Below are 7,063 nucleotides of genomic sequence, written 5' to 3' on the forward strand. Positions count from 1 at the left end.
CTCTCAAACAATTTATCTCCTATGTGCCTTTTCTCAGTAAAGGTGTTCTCTACCAGAAAGAGGAAGTAAGCCCAGAAAGAGGAAAACCTGAGATCAAGGACATGGGAATTTACACATGAGACAGGTGAAAATCATTCCTAGGATGATGTCAAAGAGAAGTCCCAGGACATCAGCTATGTAAGTGGTCCAGAGAGCAACCAGTCCAGACAAACAGGCACAAGGTAGGTTCCAGAGGATGTCACTAAGCAAAAAACAAACAAACAAAAAATGGAATCAATAGATTATCTAAGACATTCGATCTTGTGAAAAATTTCACCAAGAGATCACTGGAAGTTGTAGGAAGAATTGGGTCTAGCAGAACTGGGCAGAGGTAGACTTACCATGAAGCTAATGAATTTTAAGCTTCAGGGCCCCTCACCTACACGAATCCTTTACAAGGTTCTATGACTAATTTGTTCCAAAAGTATGTATTCTACTTAAAGGGATCTGTCAAAATGCATAAACTTCATATAAAACGTGGATGTCCCCTATTTGCGATTTTTCAAATTCCCTAATTCCTTCTGCAGTTGTTAGCTATGATTTTTCTTAAAAAAAAAAAAAAAATTCCCAAGTTATCTGACTCTCCCCACCCCCCCCCACTTTCCTGAACTTTATTAAAGAAAAAGCAATGATGGTAAATCTCGAGAACATAGTCAAATTTCTAGGATTCTTCCCTTGAAAATGTGACATTTGACTTCCAAACACATGCCAAAGCATACATGGTTCCCAATTGTGCTAAGTAGGTGAGAAACTGAAATCCTAAAACGTTCATCTTCCAACTTTCCCCTTTGTCTTTGGATCAGCAATAATTGCCTGAACAGCTACTATGGCTTCATTAATTTTTGTCTGTAGCTCTCTGAGCTCTTCTATATGCAGCAATCGCAGAATTTGAGCAGCTTCAGTAGGAACTGCATCTCCTGTGTCAAAACCAAGAATATGTTTGTCAAAAGCAACAGGCAAGCCCTCTTTCGTTTGATTTGCTTTAGCAACTGCATCCTGTGTCAGGCGCTCCTGGACCAAAATGCGAATTGTTTTAAGCATTACCAGGGAATCATCATGACGCTGAATCTGAAGAAGGTTAGCCAAAGCCATTACACCAGCCTTAAAATCAGGATTATTTACATCCAAATTGATCATGGCTCTGCATTTTTAGCTGCATTGTCAGCATTTTTTGTGTTACCAGGTACCAAGTCCTTGTATTTTTCAGCATTATCTCCATATTCAAGTCTAACAGCTAAACCAAGAAGCCAGTCAATTGCTTCTTGTTGATCTTGAATCTTGAAAGGACAGTTAACATCTTTGAGATACTTTTCAAAGAACTTGGGCCAGTCACTGCTGTGGATGTTTCTTAAATTACCTCTGTCTTCAATCTTGTAGTGTCTGATTTTTCTGGTCTTCAAGTCAAACAATAAAGTTTCTAAATTCTGTTTCATCTTTGCAGTTGAAGCCAGCCGGGTTGTGGTGGTCAAGGGCCGTCAGCTTGCGTCGAAGATGGTCCCCGCGTCTCGGGAGAGGACAGGCGAGGAGGAGCAGGCGGTGCAGGCACCGGCCCCAAGTTATCTGACTCTTGATCTCAAGGTCATGAATTCCACTCCTAGGCTGAAGCCTACTTAAAAAAATTTTTTTCTCGGGGTGCCTGGGTGGCTCAGTGGGTTAAGGCCTCTGCTTTCGGCTCAGGTCATGATCCCAGAGTCCTGGCATCGAGCCCTGCATTGGGCTCTCTGCTCAGCAGGGAGCCTGCTTCCTCCTCTCTCTCTGCCTGCCTCTCTGCCTACTTGTGATCTCTGTCTGTCAAATAAATAAATAAAATCTTTAAAAAAATGGTTTAAAAATTTTTTTCTCTTATTAATTATTAGGTCCTTTACAGGTTAGAGTATATGTTTGATATTTTCCTCTATTTATAAAGTTTTAGGAATATTTAGTTGATAACCTAGAAACCTCTAAAAGTGACCAAGGTTTTGTTTGTTTGGGAGTTTTACGACATAATTACAAAATAATTATATATATATCAGGGGCACCTCTGTGGCTCAGTGAGTTAAGTGTCTGCCTTCAGCTCAGGTCACTATCCCAGGAGCTGGAAAAAAAAGAAGTTCTCTGCTCAGCAGGGACTCTGAGTCTCCCTCTCTATCTACCCCTCCTCCCCCACTCCTGTGTGCTCTCTCTTCCTTTCAAATAAATAAATTAGGGGTGCCTGGGTGGCTCAGTTGGTTAAAGCCTCTGGGCTCTCTGCTCCACGGGGAGCCTGCTTCCTCCCCTCTCTCTCTGCCTGCCTTTCTGCCTGCTTGTGATTTCTTTCTCTCTCTGTCAAATAAATAAAATCTTTAAAAAAAAAAAAAAAGATTATTTATTTATTTATTTATTTGACAGACAAGAGATTACAAGTAGGCAGAGAGGCAGGCAGAGGGCAGGAAGCAGGCTCCCTGCTGAACAGAGATCCGGATGTGGGGCTCGGTCCCAGGACCCTGGGATCATGACCTGAGCCGAAGGCAGAGGCTTTAACCCACTGAGCCACCCAGGCGCCCCCAATGCCTTTTATTCTTGCACACAAGGTACGAAAATTTTTTGCAGTTTTGAGTACATCTGCAAACAACTCTAAGACAGTTCGACCAACTTGCTCCCCTCTAATATCCACATCAAAGAAGACTTAGGGGTTACTGGAGTTGAAGGGCATAGTTTGGGGGTATGGGTGTGACATTTTGAATTATAGGTGCATTTGGGAGCAGACTCCTATTTCTTTTTAATTAAAAAGCTCTTTTATATATATTTATTCTCCTATGTGCCTAGAAAAATATTTTGGGTGATTAGTATCTTAGATCAAATTGTTCCCACAAGAACACTTTGACAATTTATACCGTGAGAAGTATGAATGTATCCATTTCCCTGTTACCACACTGAGCTCTTTTTTTTTTTTTTCCTTAATAACATAAGAATAAAGTGTATCTGGTTTTTTACTTTTCATTTCTTTTTTTTTTCTTTCAAATATTTTATTTATTTATTTGACAGTCAGAGATCACAAGTAGGCAGAGAGGCAGGCAGGGGGTGGGGGAGAAGCAGGCTCCCCAAAGAGCAGAGAGACCAATGTGAGGACCCTGGGATCATGACCTGAGCTGAAGGCAGAGGCTTTAACCCATGAGCCACCCAGGTGCCCCTTACTTTTCATTTCTTTCTTTTTTTTTTTTTTTTTAAGATTTTATTTATTTATTTATTTATTTGAAAGACAGAGATCACAAGTAGGCAGAGAGGCAGACAGAGAGAGAGAGGAAAGAAAGCAGGCTCCCTGCTGAGCAGAGAGCCTGATGTGGGGCTTGATCCCAGGACCCTGTAATCATGACCTGAGCTGAAGGCAGAGGCTTTAACCCACTGAGCCACCCAGACACCCCTTACTTTTCATTTCTGATATAGAAACATTTCACATAGGAAAACAAAGATAACAATACAAGTCAGAAGACAATGGAATGACATCTTTCAAGTACTAAAAGAAAACATGTCAACCTAGAATTCTACATCAAGTGAAAATTGAATCTTCTTCTTATTTTTGACTATGACAAAGTAACTGGCTCAGACTAGCCCTCCCACCACACACACACACACACACACAGAAAACTGCACAAAATATATGAAACTACTGTTTTAAGATATTGGGCAAAGGCAGCATAAGATTGTGATCCCTAAGAAAAAAAGGAAAAACCAAATTATGTGTACCTTCCAATTATCCCAACTATCTGGCCATAATTTCTCATCAGATTATATCTATCACCTATCTATCTATCTATCTATATCTATATGTATATCTCACAAGGATGGGAAATCCAAGCAAAGTACACTGATTTTGTTAAAGTGAGAAGACAGAGTTTTTATTTGAAGGAGGCTGAGGAGGCTGGATTGTGTGGTAGAGTACTGGAGAGAAGGGAACTATGCAAAGAAAGAGCTCCACAAATTTACATAGAGGTCCTGTGAGTCTTTGGCTGAACAGTAGGCTGCACATGCATGGCATGAGAGGGGAGAGTTCTTGAAACTGGCCAAACTCAAGAGTAAAGCTACTTTATACCTGCCCTAATAAAGTTTAGAAACTTGCCTCAAAAGTATCAAGTTGATATGCAAGTAAATTAACTGCCTGTCAGAACAAAGCCCAGTAGCTTCACAAAAGACAATAAAATCCAGAAATTCCACAATGTAACATTTAGAATGTCCAGTGTCTAATAAACAAGTTCCGTCCAACCATCAAATAAATAAATAGATAAATAAACAATTTTTTTTAAAAATGTGATCTATAGCCAGGAGAAAAATTAGACAGTAAAAATAGATCCAGAAATGATAGAAATTATGCAATTAATAGGTAAAGTTTTCAAAAAATCTGTAATAAGTTTACATATGTAAAGAAAACCATGAATCCAATGAGGAAAGATATAGAGACTATACAAAAGAAATGAAAAATACCATTGTATGGCCTTAACAGAAAATTAGATGATGAAGTTGAAAAGATCAGTCAACTTGAAGACATAGAAATTAGAACTATTGGGACGCCTGGGTGGCTCAGTTGGTTAGGCAGCTGCCTTCAGCTCAGGTCATGATCCCAGCGTCCTGGGATCGAGTCCCACATCAGGCTCCTTGCTCCGCAGGGAGCCTGCTTCTCCCTCTGACTCTGCCTTCCACTCTGTCTGCCTGTGCTCACTTTCGCTCGTGCTCTCTCTCTGACAAATAAATAAAATCTTAAAAAAAAAAAAAAAGAAATTAGAACTATGTTAACTGAAGCACAGAGAGAAAAGAAAGCTGGAGGGGAAATAAGGAGAGCCTCAGTGATCTGTTGGATGATATCAAGCCATATATTCTACCATATATGTAATTTGGAGCACTGAGAACAAGGAGAGCAGAAAAGAATATTTGCAGAAATTACGGCAAAAAGTTCACAAGATTTAGTGAAGAAATATCAACATCCAGATCCAAATAATCTGATGAACCTCATGCACGATAAACAAAAAATTTTACATAGACACACAGCATAATCAGATTGATGAACACCAATGATAAAAAGGAAATCTGAAAAGAAGACAGTGAAAGAGATACAAATACTGAAGCAAAATGGGGTGCCTGGGTATCTCAGTGGGTTAAGCCTCTGCCTTCGGCTCAGGTCATCATCTCAGGGTCCTGGTATCAAGCCCCGCTTCAGGTTCTCTGCTCATTGGGGAGCCTTCTTTCTGCCCCCCTCTCTGCCTACTTGTGATCTCTGTCAAATAAATAAATAAATAAAATCTTTTTAAAAAAATAAAAAATACTGAAGCAAAGACAAGTATAAGCATTAACTTCTCATCAGAAACATTCAAGACACGGGGCGCTTGAGTGGCTCAGTCATTAAGCGTCTGCCTTCGGCTCAGGTCATGATGCCAGGATCCTGGGATTGAGCCCTGCATCTGGCACCCTGCTCAGTGGGAAACATGCTTTCCCCTCTCCTACTCCCCCTGCTTGTGTTCCCTCTCTTGCTGTGTCTCTCTCTGTCAAATAATAAATAAAATCTTTAAAAATAAAACAAAACAAAGACATTCAAGACAGAAGACGATGGATTGACACCTTTAAAGTGCTAAATGAAAAAAGTATTGACTTATGATAGTATTTTCAGTGGATGTAAAAATAAAGACAAAAAACAAATTTTAAGACAAACAAAAGCTGAAAAAATTTATCACTTAAATTACCAGAAATGTCAAAGGAGTTTCTTCAGATGGAAGAAAGATAATACCAAATGGAAACTGAGATCAACACAAACAAATTAAGGGAATGTAAATAGTAAATATGTAGGTAAATATAAAAGACACTTTTAAAAAGTTTTTTAAAAGATAATTGAGGAGTGCCTGGGTGGCTCAGTCATTAAGACTGCCTTCCACTCAGGTCATAATCCCAGGGTCCTGGGATCAAGCCCTGCGTCAGGCTCCCTGCTCCGTGGGAAGCCTGCTTCTCCCTCTCCCACTCCCCCTCCTTGTTCCCTCTTTCATTGTGTCTCTCTCTGTCAAACAAATAAAATCTTTAAAAAATAATAATAATAAAATAAATAACAATAATAATAATAAATAATAAATAAATAAAAGATAATTGACTCTTTGGGGCACTGGGCTGGCTCAGTCAGTAAAGCATCCAACTCTTGGGACACCTGAGTGGCTCAGTGGGTTAAGCCGCTGCCTTCAGCTCAGGTCATGATCCTAGGGTCCTGGGATTGAGTCCCACATCGGGCTCCTTGCTCAGTGGGGAGCCTGCTTCTCTCTCTGCCTCTGCCTGCCACTCGGCCTGCTGGTGCATGCTCTCTTTCTCTGACAAATAAAAAAATAAAATCTTTTGAAAAAAAAAAAAAAAAAGCATCCAACTCTTGATCTTGGGGTTGTGAGTTTGAGCCCTGCATTGGGTGTAGAGATTACTTAAAATAAGTAAATAAATAAAAACAATAGATTCCTTAAGTAAATAAAAAAAAAACAATAGATTCCTTAAGACAAAAATAGTAACAATATACGGTAGGATATATGTAGAAATTAAATGTATGACAACAATAGCAAGAAGAATGTGCAAAGGGAAAATGGAAGTATTACTATACATTTCTTACATTACACATGAAATCATATAATATTATTTGAAGGCAGTCTGTGGTAAGGTAAGGATGTGTATAATAAGCCTTAGTGCAGCTACTAAATAAATATATATATAGTTAGTAAGGGAAGATAAAAATACTCAGTCCAAGATTAGCAAGAAACAAAATTGGATAGGACAGGGGCACCTGGGTGTCTCAGTGGGTTAAAGCCTCTGCCTTCGGCTCAGGTCATGATCTCAGGTCATGATCCCACAGTCCTGGGATCAAGCCCAGCATCGGGCTTTCTGCTCAGCAGGGAGCCTGCTTCCCCCTCTCTCTCTGCCTGCCTCTCTGCCTATTTGTGATCTCTCTCTCTGTGCATACCAAATAAATAAATAAAATCTTTTTTTAAAAAATAGGGCAAATAAAAAACAAACAGCATAGTGGTAGATTTAAATCCAACCATATCAACTGGAA

The 7,063-nt window shown here is 39.6% G+C and overlaps 1 pseudogene across 1 annotated transcript; it reads right to left on the bottom strand.

Annotated features, from left to right (window-relative positions):
- Window positions 1–635: 635 nt before the first annotated feature.
- On the bottom strand, window positions 636–6,324 carry LOC309870331 (RNA transcription, translation and transport factor protein pseudogene; annotated as a pseudogene). Its single transcript has 2 exons — window positions 6,301–6,324; window positions 636–1,683 (listed from the first exon to the last, which is right to left on the bottom strand). The product of its transcript is annotated as an RNA transcription, translation and transport factor protein pseudogene (transcript).
- Between the last annotated feature and the right edge of the window lie 739 nt (window positions 6,325–7,063).

Source organism: Mustela nivalis (genome assembly GCF_964662115.1).
Source record: "Mustela nivalis genome assembly, chromosome: 7".
NCBI lineage: Eukaryota > Metazoa > Chordata > Mammalia > Carnivora > Mustelidae > Mustela > Mustela nivalis.